The sequence below is a fragment of the Dama dama genome, chromosome 14 (genome assembly GCF_033118175.1).
Source record: "Dama dama isolate Ldn47 chromosome 14, ASM3311817v1, whole genome shotgun sequence".
NCBI classification, from domain to species: Eukaryota; Metazoa; Chordata; class Mammalia; order Artiodactyla; family Cervidae; genus Dama; species Dama dama.
The window spans coordinates 22,931,471-22,958,594 of NC_083694.1; positions in this window are offsets into that span (position 1 = coordinate 22,931,471).

Here is a 27,124-nt window from a genome sequence, read left to right on the forward strand (position 1 = left end):
GCACCAGGGCCCAGGAGAAAGGAGCAGTGACCCCACAAGAGAATGACGCAGACTAGGTCAGGAGTGTCCAGGAGTCTCCAGTGGAGGTGTGGGTCGGTGGTGGCCTGCTGCAGGGTTCCGGGCAATGAGTATAGCAGTACAAGAAGGAGGTCACCATTATCTTCATTACTTCCACCATAGTTTGGCCCCAGGTAAATAGCAGGGAGGGAACACAGCTACACCCATCAAGAGAAAATTGGATTAAAGATTTACTGAGCATGGTCTGGCCCATCACAATAAGACCTAGTTTCCCCCTCAGTCAGTTTCTCCCATCAGGAAGCTTCCATAAGCCTCTTATCTGTCTCCATCAGAGGGCAGACAGACTGAAAACCACAGTCACAGAAAACTAACCAATCTGATCACATGGACCACAGCCTTGTCTAACTCCATGAAACTATGAGCCATGCTGTGTAGGGCCACCCAAGACGGACGGGTCATGGTGGAGAGTTCTGATAAAATGTGGTCCACTGGAGAAGGGAATGGCAAACCACTTCAGTATTCTTGCCTTGAGAACCCCATGAACAGTATGAAAAGGCAAAAAGATAGGACACTGAAAGATGAACTCCCCAGGTCAGTAGGTGCCCAATATGCTACTGGAGTTCAGTGGAGAAATAACTCCAGAAACAATGAAGAGATGGCGTTAAAGCAAAAACAAAACCCAGCTGTGGATGGGACTGGTGATAGAAGCAAAATCTGATGCTGTAAAGAGCAATATTGCATAGGAACCTGGAATGTTAGGTTCATGAATCAAGGCAAATTGGAAGCGGTCAAACAGGAGATGACAAGAGTGAACACTGACATTTTAGGAATCAGCGAACTAAAATGGACAGTAATGGGTGAATTTAACTCAGATGACCATTATATCTACTACTGTGGGCAAGAATCCCTTAGAAGAAATGGAGTAGCCATCATAGTCAACAAGAGAGTCCAAAGTACAGTATTTGGATGCAATCTCAAAAATGACAAAATGATCTCTGTTCATTTCCAAACCATTCAGTATCACAGTAATCCAAGTCTATGACCCAACCAATAATGCTGAAGAAGCTGAAGTTAAACAGTTCCATGAAGACTTACAAGACCTTCTATTATTAACACCCCAAAAAGATGTCCTTTTCATTATAAGGGGACTGGAATGCAAAAGTAGGAAGTCAAGAAACACCTGGAGTAACAAGCAAATTTGGCCTTGGAGTACAGAATGAAGCAGGGAAAAGGCTAACAGAGTTTTGCCAAGAGAACACACTGGTCATAGCAAACACCCTCTTCCAAAAACACAAGAGATGACTCTACACGTGGACATCACCAGATGGCCAACACTGAAATAAGATTGATTATATTCTTTGCAGCCAAAGATGGAGAAGCTCTATACAGTCAGCAAAAATAAGACTGGGAGCTGACTGTGGCTCAGATCATGAACTGCTTATTGCCATATCAGACTTAAACTGAAGAAAGTAGGGAAAACCTCTAGACCTTTCAGGTATGACCTAAATCAAATCCCTCACAACTATACAATGGAAATGAGAAATAGATTCAGGGGATTAGATCTGATAGACAGAGTGGCAGACGAACTATGGACAGAGGTTCAAGACACTGTACAGGAGACAGGGATCAAGACCATGCCCAAGAAACAGAAATGCAAAAATTAAAATGGCTGTTTGAGGAGGCCTTACAAATAGCTGTGAAAAGAAGAGAATTGAAAGGCAAAGGAGAAAGGGAAAGATATACCCATTTGAATGTAGAGTTCCACAGAATAGCAAGGAGGGATAAGAAAGCCTTCCTCAATGATCAATGCAAAGAAATAGAGGAAAACAATAGAATGGAAAGACTAGAGATCTCTTCAAGAAAATTAGAAACACCAAAGGAATGTTTCATGCAAAGATGGGCTCAATAAAGGACAGAAATGGTATGAACCTAACAGAAGCAGAAGATATTAAGAAGAGGTGGCAAGAATACACAGAAGAACTGTACAAAAAAAGATCTTCACGACCCAGATAGTCACTATGGTGTGATCACTCACCTAGAGCCAGACATCCTGGAATGTGAAGTCAAGTGGGCCTTAGAAGCATCACTACAAACAAAGCTAGTGGGGGTGATGGAATTCCAGTTGAGTTGTTTCCAGTCCTAAAAAATGATGTTGTGTACGTGTTGCATTCAATATGTCAGCAACCTTGTAAAACTCAGCAGTAGCCATAGGACTGGAAAAGATCAGTTGTCATTGCATTGTCTTTCATTGCTCAAAGAAGGGCAATGCCAAAGAATACTCAAACTGCCACACAATTGCACTCATCTCACTTGCTAGTAAAGTAATGCTCAAAATTCTCCAAGCCAGGCTTCAGTATTATGTGAACCATGAACTTCCAGATGTTCAAGATGGTTTTAGAAAAGGCAGAGGAACCAGAGATCAAATTGCCAACATCCATTGAATCATCAAAGCAAGAGAGTTCCAGAAAAACATTTCTGCTTTATTGACTATGCCAAAGACTTTGACTATGTGGATCACCACAAACTGTGGAAAATTCTGAGAGATGGGACTACCAGACCACCTGACCAGGTCAGGAAGCAAGAGTTAGAACTGGACATGGAACAACAGACTTGTTCCAAATAGGGAAAGGAGTACGTCAAGGCTCTATATTGTCACCCTGCTTATTTAACTTCTATGCAGAGTACATCATGAGAAACACTGGGCTGGATGAAGCACAGGCTGGAATTAAGATTGCTGGGAGAAATATCAATAATCTCAGATATGCAGAGGACAGTACCCTTATGGCAGAAAGTGAAGAACTAAAGAGCCTCTTGATAAAGGTGAAAGAGGAGAGTGAAAAAGTTGGCTTAAACCTCAACATTCAAAAAACTAAGATCATGGCATCCCGTCCCATCGCTTCATAGCAAATAGATGCGGAAACAGTGGAAACAGTGACAGACTTATTTTCTGGGGCTCCAAAATCACTGCAGATGAAATTAGAAGATGCTTACTCCTTGGAAGTAAATTTATGACCAACCTAGACAGCATGTTAAAAAGCAGAGACATTACTTTACCAACAAAGGTCCGTCTAGTCAAGGCTATGGTTTTTCTAGTGGTCATGTATGGATGTGAGAGTTGGACTATAAAGAAAGCTGAGCACTGAAGTGTTAATGCTTTTGAAATGTGGTGTTGGTGAAGACTCATGAGAGTCCCTTGGACTGCAAGGAGATCCAACCAGTCCATCTTAAAGGAAATCAGTACTGAATATTTATTGGAAGGACTGATGCTGAAGCTGAAAGTCCAATACTTTGGCCACCTGATGTGAAGAACAGACTTATTTGAAAACACCATGATGCTGGGAAAGATTGAAGGTGGGAGGAGAATGGGACGACAGAGGATGAGATGGTTGGATGGCATCACCAACTCAATGGATATGAATTTGAATAAATTCCTGGGAGTTGGTGATGGACAGGGAGGCCTGGCATGCTGCAGTCCTTTGGGTCACAAGGAGTCAGACACAACTGATTGAGTGAACTGAACTGACCTGAACCGAAAGATAAACATCACATAATATCACTTCTATGGGAAATCTTAAAAAATGATGCAAATGAAATTATTTACAAAACAGAGACAGACACATAGACTTAGAAAATAAACTTATGGTTTCCAAAGAGGAATGGTAGGTGGAAGTGATAAATTGGGAGCCTGAGATTGACATATACACACTCTTTTACTTAAAATCGATATCCAACAAGGATCAGCTGTATAGCACAGGCAACTCTGCTTAATATTCTATATAACGTAAACGGGAAAAGAACTTGAAAAATAGGTACATGTGCATGTATAACTGAATCACTTTGCCGTACATCTGAAACTAACACAACCTTTTAATCAACTTTCCTCCACTATAAAAAAAAGATTTTTAAAAAACTTAAAAAGCAAACAAAAAACATGCCCATTCTTCCTTTAAAACCTGGCCTAAACTCCTCTTACAGGGAGTCTTCCATGATATAGAGAGCCGCTCACATGTTGCCTGGAGCTTTGCTACTCGAAGTGTGATCTGTGGATCAGCACCGTCCCCATCATCTACCCTAGAGCTTATGAGAAATGCAGAATCTCAGGTCCCACCTCAGACTTGTTTGAACACTATGCTTGCTTAGTTGCTCTGTTGTGTCCAATTATTTGTGACCCTAGGAACTGTAGCCCACCAGGCTCCTCTCTCCATGGGATTTCCCAGGCAAGAATACTGGAGTGGCTTACCATTTCCTTCTCTGGGGAACCCAGGGGACTGAACCCGCATTTCCTGTGTCTCCTGCATTGAACACTGTTACCTGCCATATCACTAAACCTAAGATACTGTGGCCATTGAGCCATCTATCTCTGCAGCCACCCCCAAAAGTGCAGCCCAAGGGGATCCAGGATAGAAAAAAGCAGGATATGAGCCCTAGACACTCAAGGCGCCTATCAAAAGAATGACTTTTTCATTAAGCCCAGACTCACATCTTCCCATCAAAAAAAAAAAAAAAAAAAAAAAGTGCTGAATCACTAATTTGAGATAGTCTGATAATATTCATATACATTTAAAACACACAACACACTATTTTATACTGGTTTTGGATAGATGTATGAATGTAGAAAGTGACAAATGAATGGATGAATATACATCAAACTCATGTTGGTGATGGCTTCCAAACTAAGGGTAAGAAAAATATGATTGGACCATGTGGTCAGAAGAAATTTCTCCTATATCTTGGACTCTATTTTTCTAATTAGAAAATATGTATAATAATAGTATGTGTGTACCTCATAAATTTGCTGTGAGTATTAAATAAATTAATATAGTAAAGTATTATGGTAGTGTATAATATATATTTTCAGTAACCAGATATATTCCAATAAAATATGTATTAGAATCTTAGGTTAAATTAAAATTCTCTGCTTGTATGATTTGTAATGAATAAATGAATGATATTTGAGGGGAAAAAAAAAAAAAGAATTGCCAGAGAACACCCAGACAGGTTAAATAATAAAAAACCTATGGTGATGAGTTTTTTGGGAGATTCCAACTATTCTGCCCCTTCCGGTGACTGCTAAATTACTGGTTGTTATGGTTACTGACTGAGAGCCTTTTCTTTTATCATTGTTATATATTTGTGAAATCTCAATGACCCCCTACCAGACAAACCTTTGTTGAACTTATTATGGCCAATTAAAAAAAATTAATTGGAGTTCAGTTGCTTTACAATGTTGTGTTAGCTTCTGCGGTACAGCGAAGTGAGTCAACTATCCATATGCATATGTCCCCTTTTTTAGATTCCCTTCCCATTTAGGTGATCACAGAGCAGTGAGGAGTGTTCTCTGTGGTATAAGTGGGTGGACGGCCTAAAGAAACATTTCTCCAAAGAAGACCAAGAGGCATATGAAAATGTGCTCAACATCACTAATTATTAGAAAAATGTAAATCAAAACTACAATGAACCATTGGTTTTAAGGCCACTGCTGAAACGAGAAGTGAATGTGAACAGTTAAGCTGGGACACCACACAACTAAATTTTCTTACCAAGAATCATGTGTTTTTCCTGAATGAATGTCCCTCAGATTATTGCAAATTTTGGTTCATTTCCAGCATTTTGAAAAATGTTGCTGATTGTTTTCAGGAAGGAGCACATTTTAAGAGGTCCTTACACCATCACTCTAGAAACACTCTTTCCAGGGGCTGATTTTTTTTTTTTTTTTTTTTTTTTAGTTAAACAGAGCTGATTATGACAATTCATCAACAAAGCCTTATACCTCAATCACCATTAACAGGATTCCCTAAGTGCTTTGAAAGTTGTGATTTTCTTTTCTTTCTTTCTTTTTTTTTTTTTTTAGTACTAGAAGTTTGTCTTCTGGCCTCTATGCAAACTCAGTTTAAAATTCAGGTAAAGGGGATTCTAAAAAAAAATTTATGGAGTGTTGTTGCTGTATAATATTGTGTCATTTTCTGCTGTACGGTAAAGTGACTCAGCTTTATGCATACATACATAGCCTCATTTGGGGGTTCCCTTCCCCTGTAGGTCATCACAGAGCATTGAGTCGAGTCCTTGTGCTCTACACTAGATTCTCATTAGTAATCTACATAATGCAAGTTTTTGGAGCTCTCTTTCTTTAAAGCTATGTCATCTCTGGTGCTCAGCCCTTCGAATCTGAGCTGTCTCTGTCTCCCTGAATTTCAATGTGTATCTTGTCCCTCAGTTGAAAGTATTATGCTTTGCTTGAGTTCCCTTCCTGTCTGCTGTTGCAGAAAATGCTTCTGCGAAAAAAGCTGAAATAATTGGGGAATTTACCTCATCAGTTTCCCTTCCCTTTTGTATCACAGGTCTATATTTTCTATTGTCCAGTGCCTAAATATGCATTTTATATTTTGTCCAGTTTCCTGGTTGTTTACAGTAGGGGAGCAATCACTCCCGAAAGGTCCTAAGTGGAAGTCTGTTGGGGAAAAAAAGAAATGCTTAGTGAATATTTTATGTTTTTGCGCTGTCAGGGCTTTCTTGGCAACGTTACTGACAACCTGGGTTAAATGATTAAATAATTAACATGCCTCATAAATTAGAGATAGCCAATTGCTCTGGGGAGATTTAAAATTTTATCTTTTTCAGAGTTTTTTGCTTACATTCTATTGGTAATAAAAATCTGGGGACCTTCCTTTTCTCATCGCATAAAGGATTTTTTTTACATTTCAGAGCAGCTAAGGTCTCTCTCTTTGTCTCTCTTTCCTTCTCTCTGTCCCCAGAAAATGGCAACAGATTTGCCAGGCATCCTATATGAGTTTTGCATCTCATAATATCCAGATTCCACTCCTGTGGCGTCACCTTTGCATTTGCAGTACATTTATTCCTTCATGCTGCATGGTGAGGAACTGACGTGGCAGTAAATGCTCTGTTTTGTTTTGTTTTTTCCCCTAAAGAGATTTTGTGTTTCCTGTCAGGATAAAGGCAAGTTGCTAAGTATAGACACAAAAACTTAACAAAGTCTCTTCAGTTTTCCTGAGGATAAACTTAATGCATGCTCATATTAAAAATGTTTACTTCTATAATAAATGTGGAAAATTATGAAAAGAAAATACTGTCAACATTTTGAAATATTTCTGAGAGTGAAAGAGAGAAAGATCAGGAGGGAAACAAAATGAGAAGAAGAGAAAGGAAAGTGGGAAAAGAATAGTAAAATTGTTATTAGTTTTTCATTTAGCATAATATTATGAGTAATTTCCTATGATGCTAAATAATCTTTAGAAAAAACTATTTGTTACTTGAATAATAGTCCATTTATTAGAGCTTCAATATATTATTTGCTCATACACATGTCATTAGGCATTTAAGATATCTCAAACTTCATCTATTACAAATATTATTTCTTACATGTAATTCCCTAACCATATCTCTGATTACAATATATTCTTAGGATACATTCTATTCTTAGCAAATTTGTTTAGAAGTTGAAAAACTGGGTCAAATGGTGTGATGATTGCTTTTATGTGTCATTTTGACTGGGTCACAGTGCATAGATATGTGCTCCAATAGTATTTTGGATGTTTCTATGAGGGTTTTTTTTTTTTTAATAAGATGAATATTTAAATTGGTGGACCTTGAATAAAGCAGTTGTTCTCCATGGTGTAGGTGGGCCTCATCCAATCAGTTGACAGCCTCAATAAAACCAAAGACTGACCTCTTTCGAGCAAAAGATAATTCTGCCAGGAGACAGCCCTTCAGTTTGAGCAGCAGCAGCAGCTCTTCCTTGGGTCTTCAGTCTGATAGGCCTTCAGACTCAAACCACAGCAGAAGATCTTCTCTGGGTCTTCAGCCTGTCAGTCCATCCTGGAGATTTTGCACTCACCCTCCTCCACAATCGCACAAGCCAATTCTGTAAAATAAATAAATATCTTTTCACATATCTACACATTCTCCTAGTTCTGGTTCTCTAGAGAACTCCATCTAATACAAATGGCATGAACTTCTTAAAGAGTCCAAAACCACGCTGACATCACCAGATTATTTGGCAGTGTTTGTGAGGGGCTTCTCTTTTATTTTTAGGAGAAGATTTTGCCTCTTTTCTGATAGTCCGTGGATAAAACTTCCATGTCAAGAACACAGAGAAGGAAGAACCCAACTTCTTGGCTCTTAGCAAGAGATACCTCTAAGGTTGTATTGCCCTTATATTCAATTTGTCTTTACATTTTATACTCTAGGAGAATAAGAGGGGTTTTTATCATTTGTTTTATTTATTTTTGTTGTTATTTTGATTTCCACCGCAGTATACAAACAAAGCCACACTTTTTTTTTCATTTATTTTTATTAGCCGGAGGCTAATTACTTTACAATATTGTAGTGGTTTTTGTCATACATTGACATGAATCAGCCATGGATTTACATGTATTCCCCATCCTGATCCCCCCTCCCACCTCCCTCTCCACCCGATTCCTCTGGGTCTTCCCAGGGCACCAGGCCCGAGCACTTGTCTCATGCATCCAGCCTGGGCTAAAACCACACTTTAAAAGCCAAGATTTTCAAAATAATATGATAACAATGATACAAAATCAAAGTCTTATTAATGCTGTTTGAAAACGAGTCCATTTTTCTTAAAGTTTTGTAATTTGGGGACACTTCCTTACTTAAGATTAGAGGTTGGGATTTTATATACAGATACTGGGTCAAGGTGTCAACTGACTAGACTGTCCCTGGTTCCTTCTCTCACTGTATATCTTATGGGAGACTGTTCTTATGAATGTCTACATCATCCAGGAGCTAGAGGACAGCAAGAAGAAGCATAGAGACCTCTTCCAGGTCATTTACCAGAGAAATGGATTGATTTAATTCTCTCTCTGACTTGAATCCAGAAAAAAAAATACATATCCCCTCCTAAGTCAGCCTCACATTTAATGTGGATAAATACTAGCTATTTGAAGAGAAATTATTAGGAAAACAAAAGTCCTGTGTCTGGTCAGTCTGTAAGTTCCATCATTCAGTCATGTCTAACTCTTTGTGACCCCATGGACTGCAGCACGCCAGGCTTCCCTGTCCATCATCAACTCCTGGAGCTTACTCAAACTCATGTCCTTTGAGTCAGCGATGCCATCCAAACATCTCATCCTCTGTTATCCCTTTCTCCTGCCTTCAGTGTTTCCCGGCATCAGGGTCTTTTTCCATGAGTCAGTTCTTCACATCAGGTGGCCAAAGTATTGGAGCTTCAGTTTCAGAATCAGTCATTTCAATGAATATTCAGGATTTATTTCCTTTAGGATTGACCAGTTTGAACTCCTTGCAGTCCAAAGGACTCTCAAGAGTCTTCTCCAACACCACCGTTCAAAAGCGTCAATTCTTTGGCACTTAGTTTTCTTTACAGTCCAACTGTCACATCCATACATGACTACTGGAAAAACTATAGCTTTGACTATATGGGTCTTGTCGGTAAAGCAGTGTCTCTGCTTTTTAATATGCTGTCTAGGTTTCTCATAGCTTTTCTTCCAAGGAACATGCATCTGTGTCTGGTATCTCACACTTACTGGCTCTTTCTGGGCATCTAGTTCAGTCTGCTCCAGAGATAGGATGTAGAATTATCTGTTCCTGATATAGCCCCAAGAAGATCATCAGCCTCTATGGATTCTTGCCATCTGCAGTGCATTGCATGTGAAACTGCTGATTTTAATCAGCATAGTCCTCCCCATGTTGCCATTTTCCAAACAGAGGACATAGTTTCTTACCATTGAGGGTTTTTTAAAATATATTTTAAAATTTTTTTACTGAAGGATAGTTGATTTGAGGGCTTCCCTGGTGACTCTGAGGTAAAGAATTCGCCCATCAGTGCAGGACAGGCAGGTTCAATCCCTGGGTCAGGAAGATCCCCTGGAGAAGGAAAGGGCAACCCACTCCAGTATTCTTGCCTGGAGAATCCCATGGACAGAGGAACCTGGCTGGCTACGTAAGGGTTGTGAAGAGTTAGACGCGACTTAGTGACTAAACAACAATAACAAATAGTTGATTTAAAATATGATATAAGTTTCAGGTGTAAAGCACAGAGAATCAGTTATATATAGAGACTATTTTCCCTTATAGGTTATTTCAATCTGTTGAGTATAGTTTCCTTTGCTGTATGGTAGGTCTTTGTTGGTTATCTGTCTTAAGTCAGTTATAGTCCAAAGCTTTCCCAATAAACAAGGAGCAGCTTCAGGGTAGGCACCATATCATATATATCTTTATATCTCTAGTGTGTTAGCAAAAATGCCTTGGATATGGTGGCTGCTCAATAAATACTGTTTAGTTGAAAAAACATGATCAAAATGTGGGTGTCCCAAAAGAACCAATGCTTACTAAGCCCCGATAGGAACAGAATCTTTTCCAAACTATCTCTAACTGAGGATCAGAGTGGTAAGCATAACCAGTTCAGCTAGCTAACATCAGAGATGAGAGTCAAAGTGAAGGTGTTTGATTTCCAAAATTGCTTGATAATCGACAGTTGCAAGAGGGGCTGAACAGGAAGAGTAGGTTGCCTAATCACCAGTGCCCTCACTCTTTCAAGCCCTTCTTTGGCCCTACTTTATTCTCCTCTATTCAAAAAATAGTAGCTGTTGAGATGTTAACAGACATCTGTGGATGTTGATACCAGACATGATTGCAGTAATTACAAAAGTATCATTCACCATCTGAAGTGAGAGGCATTCAAAAGAGAGAATGTGAGTAAAATGAGAACTAAAATGTACAAAGATTTAGGTCATGTTGTCAATATTAATGCTGATTAGGATTATTGGATAGCTAACACAGAGAAGAAAACATGTGAAATTTGATTTGTCTATATAAAACTAATTCTAAAATTTATCTAGGCTTCTCAGCATTCAGTCTAATCATCATGCATTCCTGGTTGCTTGGCGGTAAAGAATCCAAGGAGACACGGGTTCGATCCCTCGGTCAGGAAGATCCTGTAGAGAAGGAAATGGAAACCCACTCCAGTATTCTTGCTTGGGAAACCCCATGGACAGAGAAGCCTGGCAGGCTGCAGTCCATGAAATTGCAAAAGAGTCAGACACCACTTAGCAACTAACCAACAAATTTTTAAGCGTGGTTTTGGTTAACTTGTATGGGTTTATCTGCCTCTTGGAGCAATCTTGGCCCAAGACTGCTCTGTCTTTGGTGTCTTGCCCATTGAGCTTGGATGAGGAGAAGGGGGAGGTTTGCTCATTAGGTGAAGATTAATTCATGTCACCAAGAGAAGAAACATAAGGACTAACCTTCTCCTCAATTTCTGCTGCCCTTTCCCTTTTCTTTTTTTTATTTTATTTTATTTTTTTATTAGTTGGAGGCTAATTACTTCACATTTCAGTGGGTTTTGTCATACATTGATATTAATCAGCCATGGATTTACACGTATTCCCCATCCCGATCCCCCCTTCCACCTCCCTCTCTACCCGATCCCTCTGGGTCTTCCCAGTGCACCAGGCCCGAGCACTTGTCTCATGCATCCCACCTGGGCTGGTGATCTGTTTCACCATAGATAATATACATGCTGTTCTTTCGAAACATCCCACCCTCACATTCTCCCACAGAGTTCAAAAGTCTGTTCTGTATTTCTGTGTCTCTTTTTCTGTTTTGCATATAGGGTTATCGTTACCATCTTTCTAAATTCCATATATATGTGTTAGTATGCTGTAATGTTCTTTACCTTTCTGGCTTACTTCACTCTGTATAAGGGGCTCCAGTTTCATCCATCTCATTAGGACTGATTCAAATGAATTCTTTTTAATGGCTGAGTAATATTCCATGGTGTATATGTACCACAGCTTCCTTATCCATTCATCTGCTGATGGGTATCTAGGTTGCTTCCATGTCCTGGCTATTATAAACAGTGCTGCGATGAACATTGGGGTGCACGTGTCTCTTTCAGATCTGGTTTCCTCAGTGTGTATGCCCAGAAGTGGGATTGCTGGGTCATATGGCAGTTCTATTTCCAGTTTTTTAAGAAATCTCCACACTGTTCTCCATAGCAGCTGTACTAGTTTGCATTCCCACCAACAGTGTAAGAGGGTTCCCTTTTCTCCACACCCTCTCCAGCATTTATTGCTTGTAGACTTTTGGATAGCAGCCATCCTGACTGGCGGGTAATGGTACCTCATTGTGGTTTTGATTTGCATTTCTCTGATAATGAGTGATGTGGAGCATCTTTTCATGTGTTTGTTAGCCATCTGTATGTCTTCTTTGGAGAAATGTCTGTTTAGTTCTTTGGCCCATTTTTTGATTGGGTCATTTATTTTTCTGGAATTGAGCTGCAGGAGTTGCTTGTATATTTTTGAGATTAATCCTTTGTCTGTTTCTTCATTTGCTATTATTTCCTCCCAATCTGAGGGCTGTCTTTTCACCTTACTTATAGTTTCCTTTGTAGTGCAAAAGCTTTTAAGTTTCATTAGGTCCCATTTGTTTAGTTTTGCTTTTATTTCCAATATTCTGGGAGGTGGGTCATAGAGGATCTTGCTGTGGTTTATGTCGGAGAGTGTTTTGCCTATGTTCTCCTCTAGGAGTTTTATAGTTTCTGGTCTTACAGTTAAATCTTTAATCCATTTTGAGTTTATTTTTGTGTATGGTGTTAGAAAGTGTTCTAGTTTCATTCTTTTACAAGTGGTTGACCAGTTTTCCCAGCACCACTTGTTAAAGAGGTTGTCTTTTTTCCATTGTATATCCTTGCCTCCTTTGTCAAAGATAAGGTGTCCATCGGTTCATGGATTTATCTCTGGGCTTTCTATTCTGTTCCATTGATCTATATTTCTGTCTTTGTGCCAGTACCATACTGTCTTGATGACTGTGGCTTTGTAGTAGAGTCTGAAGTCAGGCAGGTTGATTCCTCCAGTTCCATTCTTCTTTCTCAAGATTACTTTGGCTATTCGAGGTTTTTTGTATTTCCATACAAATCGTGAAATTATTTGTTCTAGTTCTGTGAAAAATACCGTTGGTAGCTTGATAGGGATTGCATTGAATCTATAGATTGCTTTGGGTAGAATAGCCATTTTGACAATATTGATTCTTCCAATCCATGAACACGGTATGTTTCTCCATCTGTTTGTGTCCTCTTTGATTTCTTTCATCAGTGTTTTATAGTTTTCTATGTATAGGTCCTTTGTTTCTTTAGGTAGATATACTCCTAAGTATTTTATTCTTTTAGTTGCAATGGTGAATGGTACTGTTTCCTTAATTTTTCTGTCTGTTTTTTCATTGTTAGTATATAGGAATGCAAGGGCTTTCTGTGTGTTAATTTTATATCCTGCAACTTTACTATATTCATTGATTAGCTCTAGTAATTTTCTGGTAGAGACTTTAGGGTTTTCTATGTAGAGGATCATGTCATCTGCAAACAGTGAGAGTTTCACTTCTTCTTTTCCTATCTGGATTCCTTTTACTTCTTTTTCTGCTCTGATTGCTGTGGCCAAAACTTCCAACACTATGTTGAATAGTAGTGGTGAGAGTGGGCACCCTTGTCTTGTTCCTGATTTCAGGGGAAATGCTTTCAATTTTTCACCATTGAGGGTGATGCTTGCTGTGGGTTTGTCATATATACCTTTTATTATGTTGAGGTATGTTCCTTCTATTCCTGCTTTTTGGAGAGTTTTAATCATAAATGAGTGTTGAATTTTGTCAAAGGCTTTCTCTGCATCTATTGAGATAATCATATGGTTTTTATCTTTCAATTTGTTAATGTGGTGTATTACATTGATTGATTTGCAGATATTAAAGAATCCTTGCATTCCTGGGATAAAGCCCACTTGGTCATGGTGTATGATTTTTTTAATATGTTGTTGGATTCTGTTTGCTAGAATTTTGTTAAGGATTTTTGCATCTATGTTCATCAGTGATATTGGCCTGTAGTTTTCTTTTTTTGTGGCATCTTTGTCTGGTTTTGGAATTAGGGTGATGGTGGCCTCATAGAATGAGTTTGGAAGCTTACCTTCTTCTGCAATTTTCTGGAAGAGTTTGAGTAAGATAGGTGTTAGCTCTTCTCTAAATTTTTGGTAGAATTCAGCTGTGAAGCCATCTGGTCCTGGGCTTTTGTTTGCTGGAAGATTTCTGATTACAGTTTCGATTTCCTTGCTTGTGATGGGTCTGTTAAGATCTTCTATTTCTTCCTGGTTCAGTTTTGGAAAGTTATACTTTTCTAAGAATTTGTCCATTTCATCCAAGTTGTCCATTTTATTGGCATAGAGCTGCTGGTAGTAGTCTCTTATGATCCTTTGTATTTCAGTGTTGTCTGTTGTGATCTCTCCATTTTCATTTCTAATTTTGTTAATTTGGTTCTTCTTTCTTTGTTTCTTAATGAGTATTGCTAATGGTTTGTCAATTTTGTTTATTTTTTCAAAAAACCAGCTTTTAGCTTTGTTGATTTTTGCTATGGTCTCTTTAGTTTCTATTGCATTTATTTCTGCCCTGATTTTTAAGATTTCTTTCCTTCTGCTAACCCTGGGGTTCTTCATTTCTTCCTTCTCTAATTGCTTTAGGTGTAGAGTTAGGTTATTTATTTGGCTTTTTTCTTGTTTCTTGATGTAAGCCTGTAATGCTATGAACCTTCCCCTTAGCACTGCTTTCACAGTGTCCCATAGGTTTTGGGTTGTTGTGTTTTCATTTTCATTCATTTCTATACATATTTTGATTTCTTTTTTGATTTCTTCTATGATTTGTTGGTTATTCAGAACTGTGTTATTTAGCCTCCATATGTTTGAATTTTTAACTGCCCTTTCTCTTTTCAATTCTAAGATTTAATATTTTACATAAAAAAGAGAAAGAAAATTCAAAACACAGGACCTGCTGCAAGACTGTTGAAAAAATTACCCTTCACTTTGAAGGAACAGTCTTTTGTCTGTGTTTCTGCTCCTTGGATCTAGTGATTATTCCTAAAAAATCAAACCAATTTCACAAGGCTTCAGAGGTTTGTTGTCAACTGTCTGGTGGCCTTTTTAAAAGTAATTTTCAGCAAGTTAAAACCTCAAACAAAGGGAGAAAATACCCAAAGAAAAATCTTATTTCAAGATTTTAAAAAATAAATATTATTTTAAGAATTAATGTATCATCTCATGATACATCTCAAGACTCAACAAGAGTGTCAGAAGTTAGAAATGCGTGCTGAATTCTTTGCTCTTAAATAAAGAGCCTGTTGAAATGCATACTACCTGCCTCACCATGAAGATATTAAACTTTTAAACTTTCATGTTATGTTGCCTTATTAACATACCTCAAAGGTACATATTGGTGAGGTATCAAACCAAGAAAGTTCACTATGGCATAATAAAGAGACCATGATAGGTTAGAATCATATTAATAACAGACAACATAATTTGCAAAAAAATTGATGTTTATCATTCAGTAAATACAAAAACTGTAACCCAGATTAGTAGAAAATTATAAAGCAGTGCCAGTTCACTTCCTCTTTGCTTTCTCATTTCTTTCCCTTCTTTCTCCTTCCACAAGAAATGACTAAACCTTAATATGTGCTAAACAACATATAAGTGCTTTGGTGTGGAAGACCTGAAAAAATAAGCAAAAGCCAAGCATTGGCAAGTGCCGGGTAGCAGGACAACAGCTTTGCAGGTGAGAGCTAAGCAGTATAGAACACAGCCATCTTAAAAGAAACAACACTGATATTAGTATCTTCAAGAACAATCAGGCTTTATTGAAAACAACATGACTTGAAGGAAGTAGAAGGCATGGATTAGGAAAAGACTGAGAAAGTTGTGCAGTGAGAGGAAAGAGTAGCCTTGAAAGTAACTTGAGACAACTTGCCTTAAAAAAATACATACATAACTATAAACTAGATCCCAGAGGATCTAGTTCCCTGACTAGGGATCAAATCTGGGCCTCCTCTGTTGGGAACGTGGAGTCTTAGCCACTTGGCCACCAGGGATGTCTCTGGCAAACTATCTTTAATTTGAGACATACCAGTGGAAAGGTCCATAGTTGTAAAAAAAACCAGAATGTTCCTTAATATTGAACAATGTACCATATTTCAGTAAATAGAGCATAATTTCACAGGATGTTGTACTATGCAATTTCAAAATTGATCAGTAAAGCTAAGTAATAATTTTAAAAATACTTTCAATAACATGTTAAACAAGAGTAACTATAAAATTGTACTTACAGAATGAAGACAGTTATATTTTTAAAATGCCTAGAAAAAGTGTGTTAGGAAATAAACCAAAATATTTACACTGGCAATAAAAGGTGAATATTTACTATCTTTTTTTAATTTTCAAAGTCATATTTAATGAGCATATGTTACACTTATAATTAAAACTGTGAATGAGCATAGGCTAGTTAATAAAGGCAATTACTCATATATTCTTCTCTTAAAAGATCTCAAACACATGTACCTCTCTAGGCCTCATTCTCTCCATTTGGGAAATTTGATATTTAACCATAAGGACTTCACCGGGTAGTTGTCAGAGTAAATTGAAATGATTAAAGTGGCACAGATGACAGGTTATTATTTTTTCACTCTTTACTCTGAAGAGAAAATTCACTTTAAGGCATTTGTAATACACATCTGATTACTCTTCAGCGCTCTGGTGATGATGCACAGTAACTTTGAATGTATTCTCATGGTGTAAAGTTGAATCATTAGTAATAATGAGTACAATGTATCTAATTTTTGTTCAGCCTCTACACTCTAAAATAAAGACCTCAAACAGTGTGGAAATTCCTTAAAAAACTGGAAAAATTGCCATACAACCCAGCAATCCCACTCCTGGGCATACACACCGAGGAAACTGGAATTGAAAGAGACACGTGTACCCCAGTGTTCATCACAGCACTGTTTACAATAGCCAGGACATGGAAGCAACCTAGATGTCCATCAGCAAACAAATGGATAAGAAAGCTGTGGTACATATACAAAATGGAATATTACTCAGCCATTAAAAAGAATTCATTTGAATCAGTTCTAATGAGGTGGATGAAACTGGAGCCTATTCTACAGAGTGAAGTAAGTCAGAAAGAAAAACACCAATAAAGTATTCTAACACATATATACAGAATTTAGAAAGATGGTAACGATGACCCTATATGCGAGACAGCAAAAGAGACATAGATGTAAAGAACAGTCTTTCGGACTCTGTGGGAAAAGGCGAGCATGGGATGATTTGAGAGAATAGCACTGAAACATGTATATTATCATGCATGAAACAGATCACCAGTGAAGGTTTGATGCATGAGACAGGGTGCTTCAGGGCTGGTGCATTGGGATGACACTGAGGGATGGGATGGGGAGGGAGGTGGGAAGGGGGGTTGAGGATGGGAGACACATGTACACCCATGGTTGATTCATGTCAGTGTATGGCAAAAACCATTACAATATTGTAAAGTAATTAGCCTCTAATTAAAATAAATAAATTTTAAAAATAAAATGAGGACTTCACTACTAATAATGATCACCCACAAAGTCTGTAGAGACTTAAACCAAGACAACTACTGACAGAATTTAATAGGGAAGCAATTAATCATTCTTAGGACTGTGGATTGACTTCTCAGATGGCAGATGTTCAAATTTCTTGGGACTACAAACAACATTTTTGAGCCACTTTCCGAGTGAGGAATCCTGATGGTACAAGTAACAAGAATCACACAAGCCCAGCTTAAGCAATAAAAGGGAAAGATAAAATTGCAAGGATTTGGTAATAGCTTAGAGAAGTCAAGAAAAGATAGCCCACCCTGAGGAAAAGGATGAGAATCAGGAACTGAAAAACTGTAAGACATCTAAGCAGGTCTCTATCCCTCTCAGCTCTTTTCTCTTATATCTGTTTACATTTTTTTCTCCCACATATCATAGACACCAACATCTCCCAAATGCACATAGTATGCATCCAGCTGCCTAGAGAGAAACTGACCTCTGATCTCTTGCCTAATTCTAAATTTCTGAAGATTTGACTCTAAATAGCCCATCTTACTCAAGTCCCCATTCCCCATCTAGTGAATAGTGACCCAAAGTGGTTACCACTTTCAGATACCTATTGAGTTCATAATGCTATTACATGCTATTTGCAGGGAGAGACAGTCCCCATAAAATTGTGCATGTGTTCCACGGCAGATGGCTGGCCAAACAAAACGACTCTGCGAGACCACAACTGCTTTAAAGCATGAATTTAACTTTTTATACAGAGCACTTAGCACCACCCACTCCTCCCACCCCTCCAATGTAATTGCTGCTGCTGCTGCTGCTAAGTCGCTTTAGTCATATCCAACTCTGTGCGACTCCATAGACGGCAGCCCACCAGGCTCCGCTGTCCCTGGGATTCTCCAGGCGAGAACACCGGAGTGGGTTGCCATTTCCTTCTCCAATGCATGAAAGTGAAAAGTGAAAGTGAAGTTGCTCAGTTATGTCTGACTCTTGGCGACCCCATGGGCTGCAGCCTACCAGGCTCCTCTGTCCGTGGGATTTTCCAGGCAAGAGTACTGGAGTGGGGTGCCATTGCTTTCTCCCTCCAATGTAAATAAGCCTTGTTAAAACATAATTGGGTCAGAAAGTCACTTGCTTGGTTTGCCCTTGCTGGATGCTATACTCTGAACTGCAATTGTCCATGGAGTCCACACATCTATCCATGTCTGCTGTTGCTGCTGCTGCTGCTGAGTCGCTTCAGTCGTGTCCGACTCTGTGCGACCCCATAGATGGCAGCCCAGCAGGCTCTGCCATCCCTGGGACTCTCCAGGCAAGAACACTGGAGTGGGCTGCCATTTCCTTCTCCACTATCCATGTCAATACCCCCCAAATGTTTCAGGGCTTGACAGAAGGATATGTGGAAAATAACTAAAGCACACTAGGATATAAGATTGGCAAACGAGACAAAGAATTTACTGGAGGAATCTTTAGAGGCCACCCAATAACAGCCTTCAGGTCAAGTCGTCCCAATATAGCCACCCAAGTCATCCCATGTAGATGTGCAACCTAAATAAAAGGCTTATATTTACTGCAAATACAGCATCAATTGAAGGGTCTCCGCTAACTACCTCTATCCAGATTGCCAACACTAAATCTTCTTCTGTTTAAATTCTAGAGTCACTTCTGTGTTTAGGTAACTCCAGTATGATTATATTCACCCAATAACACTATAAAAATATCATTTTAGTAGTAATTTCCAACTGCATCTTACTAAGGAACATGTGAAGATCTTTAGCCAGTTCAGACCTTGAAGAGGTCTTCTATCCTGTGATAATCATCTAAATGTTGCAGCACTAAAGTTTTCTTAACCCTTTCCTGGGTGACCCTGCTAGCCTAACTCTCTGCATTTCCAGCCAGAATATTCACCTGCCTCTATCTGGGTTTCCCTGGTGGCTCAGTGGTAAAGAATCCGCCTGTCAACCAGGAGATGAAGGTTCGATCCCTGCATTGGAAAGATCCCCTGAAGAAGGAAATGGCAACCCACTCCAATATTCTTGCCTGGGAAATCCCATGGACAGAGGAGGTTGGCTAGCTGCAGTCCATAGGGTCGTGAAGAGTTGGACATAACTTAGCAACTGAGCATGAACTCATCTGGTCTGCAGGCTCAGGCTCGAAATTTGAAGCGAACATTGAACAAGCACATAAAGAGAACCTCTATCAAAGATGTAATTAAGGAGGCTGTGGTTTGCTTCAGCTAACTGAGCAAGCCATGGGTTACCAGTTCTTTATTGTCAGAGAAAACCTTTTTGTCTATTTGGATAACACTGCAGCTTTTGCTGTCTTTATTGGAAATATCCTGTTATTTCTAGCTGGTTGCCTCAATCATGTTTTGAAGCTGTGGTGTCAGTGGAGATATTTTATTACACTCCCTACAAGGTGAAGAAAGTCTCAGATTGGTAAAATCTGGATCTTCTCATTGTGCAGTTACTTGAGGGCCTAGGAATGTTCCATAGCTCTCTGTAATACATCCCTTTTGGACTAGATAAACCTGGTTACTCATCCTATGACTATTCCATGCCCTTTCATGTGTGGTCTACATTTCTTATTGCACATTACTTTTCCTCAGTAAACTGGAAGAACACACTGACTCTAAGGTTATAGGTAGTACCAGTCAATTATAATACATTGGACAGTCTCTGGTCAGAAGACAGGATAGTGGATCATCTGTCCCTTCCCTTCCTTAATCCCCCCTTTTTCAATCTGTCTACATCAAGGTAACACATTCCATCCCTTCTACACAAACACCAAATAGTTAAAACTAAAAGGAAAATAAAATGGGGTAATTCTCTTTTGGAACACCATCTTTTGGCATCTCTCTCCCGAAACGTCTCAAAGTCTTTTGGCAAAGGGAGTTTATTCAAAAACGCTGGCACTGTGGTATCCCAGTCTGGGATCGCAACAGTTGTCTGTAGCATTATTCTTCATTTCCTGTTGGGAACAGCTGTGAGAGGCTGTTTATTAAATAACTCTTCCAATTCTAAAGCTCACTCCCCACCCCACCACTAGGAAACCATTTGGCATTTCAAGGTTGGATATGATGAAGGCTGTCCATTGATATGTTAATAGAAAAAACTGAATTTACTTGAAAAGATAACTTGTTTCTGTTATCCTAAATTATTATGAGGATTGTTAAAAAGGTAAGTATGGATCCCCAAATGATATAATGATTTACAACAATGCTTCAACTTTCTTGGTAAGAAATTTTTACTCTTATTTCTTAGGGCCAATGCACACTTGGATACAGGGGAGCCAGATTAACAGGAGACTGAAAGACAGACGTGACAGTGACATTTGCCTTGTTCCCTTTTCAGAGAAACAGCACCTAAGAAATGTGAAATAAACCTAGGATCTAATTTGATGCCACAAATGATTCAACCAAGTGTCTCTCCAGAGACACAGGCAAATTTGCACATGGCTTTGTGAAGGTTTTTATCTATAAATGTGAGAGTCCATTTGAGAATGGTCTCTAATTGCTCAGGGTGTATGGCTGGAGCCATTTTCTCTAAAACATCCCCTGCACAGAATTCACAAGGAGCTCCATTTTGAATTTTGAATTAAAATTTTGAATCAGAATCTTCTTTTCACTGGGGCTAATGTCCTCAAAAGGCACTCTGACCAGTCTTGTTGGTTCATACATGTTATATGTTCTCTTCATGAGTTTCCTTGTAAAAGAGCTTGGAGATAGATGGAGGGGAAGAAAAAACAAGGAAGAGATAGAATTGAAAGCAATAAAATTAATGCAGTAGTTTAAATCATGTTGTATCACTATAAGACATTCTGGTTATTTCATAGCCTGAGAACAGCGCCTGGCACACAGTGGCCATAAGTTTGTTGACTGAATGAATGAGATTCCCAAACAATAAATAATTAGGGGGATCAGTTTAGCTTTGTCTAACATCCAATGGAGAAAAATCATGGAGAGAATGAGCTCTGATGTAGAAATCTTACATTCTGTTAAAGGGAAAAGTTCTTGATGTTTAAATGTTATTCAATATTCTAAAGAGGTGGAGAGAATTTGGAAAGCTCGTCTTTGGAATTCAACAAGAATTTTTCAACATGTGTTCATGTGACTGGCTTGCTAATTTTAAAATACTAATTTAGGGTGAAATAACAAATTACTGTCCCTTTCATGTCCATAACAGGAATAGTCTGTAATCTGCCCCGATGTCTTTTGTATCTTCTTCAAAGCAAGCTGAGTAAACATTCTACTCACCAGGTACCCAGGCAGAGTTCTGGGCTCTGACTCACCTGCCATCCCCTTTCCACCCCAAAACTTCAGATCAGTCCAAAGAGAGCCAGAAAAATGCTGGTAGAATACATGATGAATGAAGCTTTCCGGGGTCGTAGGGAAACCCAGCCACTTCCTCTCTCAGCCCATCCTAAATGCTCATACAGCAGCTGATAGCAGCAGGCCAACAGGTGATATGAAGGGAAGGCCAAGGAGGTCAAAGCAAGACCAGGTCATGAACCTGTAAGCCCACATCATCGGCAAACAGCCCCCACTTCCTTTTCCACCAACCATGCTGCGCTCTCAGGCAGTCGGGTTTCCCTGGAGGTTTTGCAGAGGTGTCCTAATGGTGACTACTGCTCTTTGTTGTATGAAAGGATGGCTGCAATTTTACTCACGTGCAGCGGCCAGTCCTTCTCACAAAACACAATTCAGCCCTCAAATACTCATTCATTCTCTTCTTCCTCATTCCATTTGTTAACAGCCCTGAAGTCCTCTTGCATATTTCTCATGGTGGATGGTGGCATGTTTAACTTGTTTGATAAGCTGGTTTGTTTCATTTCACAGGAATTTTATCTTCTCAACTTCATACGATGTTGGGAGGTGACCCAGTAACACGGGGTATGCCTGCCATTCTCCTCCAGTGGCAGCCTTTTACCCTGGTGGCATGTGATTAATGGATATTATGGACTCAAATAACACGTCTTTGAATCTGGTCTCATAGGAATATGTTCATCCATTCTTCGCACCTACCCCATGTATATTTTTAACTCCACATATGTATACATCGATTCTAAATATTCATTTTGCAGTGTTGAAAAAGGCAGCTGTTCTCCTCGTTTCATAAGAGCATAAAAAGAATGGTATTCTGAAAACAATTCATAACTCATTAACACCAGTGTTAGGACTCTGAGCATGCTTCTAAAGAAATTTCTGTGGGATACTGTAACTCTTCGCCAGAACATCAGTGACAAACGGTTGGGCCACCTTCATATCATCCAGAAGCACAATGGAGCATTTAGAGTCTGCTTATTCTCTACCTGTACCTCTTCTTGAGGCAATAAGTTCAAAAATTTATTACTAGTTGTGTGAAGGGAGCTCCCTATAATTATTTTCAAGTGTATCTCTTAATGCTTTGAAAAACTACCAAGACAATTGGTTCTTAAAGTGGTTCAAAGAATCCTAGGGCTTCCTGAGATCATTTAAAGAAAGATCATGGAGGTAAAAACACTTTTCATAATACTATGAAGACATTGTCTTTTTCATTGTGTTAACATTTGTACCAGTGATGCAAAATTGGTGGTGGGTAAAACTGCTGGTGCTTTCACGCAAATCTTGGTATTGACACCAAATAATAGTAGTTATCTTTTTTCCATTGCCACACAGATCCAGTTAAGAAAAAGTACTCATTTCACTCATTTGATGGATCAGTCAAAACTATTAACATTATTAAATCTCAACCTATGAATAAATATCTTAGCAGATATGTGACAAAGTGGGAAGTCAGCAAAAAGCAACTATGCTACATACCAAAATATTATGGCTGAATTTGAAAGGAAAGCACTTGGAGATTGTTTGTGGTACAAGCTGAACTAGCCACTCATTTCATGAAACACTATTTTTACTTGAAAAAAATGACTGAAAAACTATGGTTATTCAGGCTTTGGTATTTGATCAGACATTTTCTCAAAAGTGAATGAAGTAAGCATGTCACTAAAAGAATACAACTGAAAAAATAATTGCCAGTAGTAAAATTGAGATTTCAAGTGAAAATTAAAATTTTAGGGAAAAGAAAATCACTGCTTTTTTATCATGACATTTAGCTTAAGAGAAGTAGACGTGAAGTTGCTCAGTCGTTTCTGACTCTTTGCGACCCTGTGGACTGTAGCCTACCAGGCTCCTCCATCCATGGGATTCTCCAGGCAAGAATATTGGATTGGATTGCCATTTCCTCCTCCAGGGGATCTTCCTGACCCAGGGATTGAATCCAAGTCTCCCACATTGTAGGCAGATGCTTTACCCTCTGAGCCACGAGGGAAGCCCTTAGCTTAAGAACTTCCTAATAAATACTTTCCTGATAATATCAATTATGAGGTCAATGAATGTAGCTCTTAAATACTCTATAATGAAATACATAAGCATTTGGAAGAGCTGTAATAGGTTAACTTTTGACCCCACAACTTTTGGCCCCTGGTGTCGCATGATTTTTGTTATAATACATGACAAAAAGGAGTTTGCAGATGTAATAAAGGTTTACGATTAGTTAATTTTAAGATACACTGAATATCCTGGATTATATAGATGAATCCAAATTGCAGAAGCCCTTAACAAGAAAAAGAAGAAACAGAAGAGAGAGATTTAAAGAATGAAAAGGACTCAACCTGCTTTACCGATCTTGAAGACAAAGGGTATCACATAGAAAGTGTAAGAAGAGAATGAACTCTGTGAATGCTTTGAATGAGATTGGAAGTGAATTCTTCCTCAGTCTCCCCTAAGCAATTCATATGACCCTTACCTTGATTTTGGCCTTCTCAGACCTAAGCAGAGAACCCATTTGAGACACAATATCTGGACTTCTGATCCATGGAAACTGTGAGAAAAGGGTATTGTGTTAAGCCTCTAAATTTGTGGAAATTGCTTGTGGCAGCAATGTAAAACTAATATACTCAATGAACCAAATATTTTCCAAATGACCAATATATGATGCTTCTTGCATCTGTAGCTTGACATATGGCGTGAGCAATATTAATCATTTTCTAGGCAAATATTGCTTCTGTCTTCTTCTGTTCATCAACTCAGTGAACTCTAGTTACACATATATTCACTGTACTACGTGAACTTTTCTCATATACATGTCATTGAATCAAATACGTATTTCCTCATGGATTTCCTTCTCCTATATGTGTTTTCCATCTTTTTGAGTTTTCATTCTTAATTCTATAAACTTTCTTCTAATTTTTCTTTCAGCTCCCTAGTTTTTTCTTTAGTTATGTCTAATCATTGTTAAATCCATCCATTGATTTTTAAATTTTAGTTAATATGTTTTAGTAATATAATTTACATTTGTTTAAGTGTCTAGTTCTCTTCCAAAATTCTAAGTTTATCTTGTGATATTAAGTGAACATAAAATTCAATCCCCATGTCTGAAAGAGATATATATCATATATACATATACACACACATGTATATATATACATACATACATATGCATACATTATATATATATCTGAAATTGTGGAGAGATAATCTGGAGCTCTGGATAATGTTTATCCATCACCCAGGCTAATGCTAGTACTTTCAATCCCATACTCATCTTAATCCAACACATGACTAAAATGCTGCAAGGATGGATTATAAACTCTATAAGGATTGATATTCTCATTATCTCCTTAGTCCACAGCTATAATCCTTTGAGGGTACCAATCCAAAATCTGGTAGATTTACCAGTATCCTTCCCTCCTTGGAGGGAACATTGGACTCCAACGTTTCCTTTAGTCTTTGCCAAAGACTTTGCTCAACTTTTCATCCTCTCAGCTGACTCTTCCAGAACCGGAAGATGCACTAGTGTTAAAGCATGCCCAAATGCCAAGGTTACTTCTCTGGCTTTCCTTATTCTCCTGAATTTTGTTTCCATAATTTAGAATGACTTCAGCCGTTCTCTAGTGTTTTCAAAAATGTTTCTTGTATTAAATCCAGTTTTAGTAATTATTTTTTAAGTTTATCTCATTTTTTAAAAAAAATTTTGACCATGCCATGGGGCATGTGGGATCTTAGTTCCCTGACCAGAGATTGGACCCATGACCCCTGTGTTGGAAGCATGGAGTCTTAACCACTGGACTGCTGGGGAAGTCCCATAGTAATTAATTTTAGTATAGTAATTGACCCAAATTGCTAGCCCTACTTTACCATAAGCAAATCCTTATCCCTTACAGGTTATTACAAAGTATTAAATATAAGGAAAAATATATGGGAAAAACGTATGTATGACTGAATCACTTTGCTGTACACCTAAAACTAATACAACATTGTAAGTCAAATATACTTCAATAAAATCAACAAAAAAATCTTTTCTGGTAGCTTTTAAGGTTTTCTCATTTTCCTTGATATTCTGTAGTTTCTCCACAAAGTATTTAAGTATCAATTTGTTTTTATTTATCCTGCTTCATCACCATTGCTCTTTTTTCAGTCTGCATCTGGTGTTTGTTTCTAATTCCCAAACTCTCTACTACCGTATTTTTGAATATTATTTGTTCCTACTATCTCTAGTCTTTCTTTTTGGAATTCTATTAGACGTTTGTTAGAATCTTTGCTTCTGTTCACTGTACCTTTTAACTTTTCTTCCAAATGCTCTACTCATTTTTCTTGATCTAGGATATTGTAAGTGGTTTACTCAAAATTATTTTTCAATCCATTAATCTCTCCTCTGGTATTTATAGTTTAGTGTTTATCTTGTGAATTGTGTATATTTTTACCGCTCATTTTTCATCTTTGAGAATTTCTAGCTTTCCTTTTCAAAAGCACCTGTTCTCCTTCATAATTTCCTATTATTGTTCTATGAATTATTTTCTTTTCCTTATACTTGAACATCTTAAACATGTTTATTTAAAAAGTTTTTTTTTTCTGTTTTCATGTTGAGAAAGAAGTAAATATTTATCAGACCTGTCTTACAAATACTTCCTGTCCTTCCTCACAGACTGAAGATGTATCTTAGAGTCACTGCATAGTTTTTGCTGAGACCATTTTAAGTTCACTACTTGTATTGATTCTTACTGAGTTAGTAATACAAGAGATTTATCTCACTCCAAAACATGATGTAAATAGGGGTTCTTGTTATAGTTGAGTCTATTTCCATCATATTTAGAAAAACATCCTAATTTTGCGCCATATCATTGGACAGGAGCCAAAGTTTCATGTGGAGCTGGGATTTCTTGCAAGGAGTACATTTTCATCTTCCACCAGGTACAAAGTTTGCTATCCAATCTTCTGTTCCTACTCAGGTATTTGAACCCTACTTCTTTCATCTGATTGTATAACCTTCTGGGACACATTCTTCACACCCTACTTACTTTTTATGTCCAAAATCTCCTTCATTTCTGATACCTAGAGAATTTACTTCTTGATTTAAAAACTGGCAGCGTACTTTTAGAGATGTATTTTAAATCTATTACCCTGTATTTCTGTGTGTTTGAAATTTGGAGTGTGCTCAGGAGGGCACTTACAGCATTTGTTCAGTCTACCATCTTGAAAGGGATTATTTGTTAAACTCTAAATGCAATAAGTGGGGAAACCCACTAGACCATTCAGGTATGACCTAAATCAAATCCTTTATGACTATACAGTGGAAGTGAGAAACAGATTTAAGGGACTAGATCTGATAGACAGACTGCCTGATGAACTATGGGTGGAGGTTCAAGACATTGTACAGGAGACAGGAATCAAGACCATCCCCAAGAAAAAGAAATGCA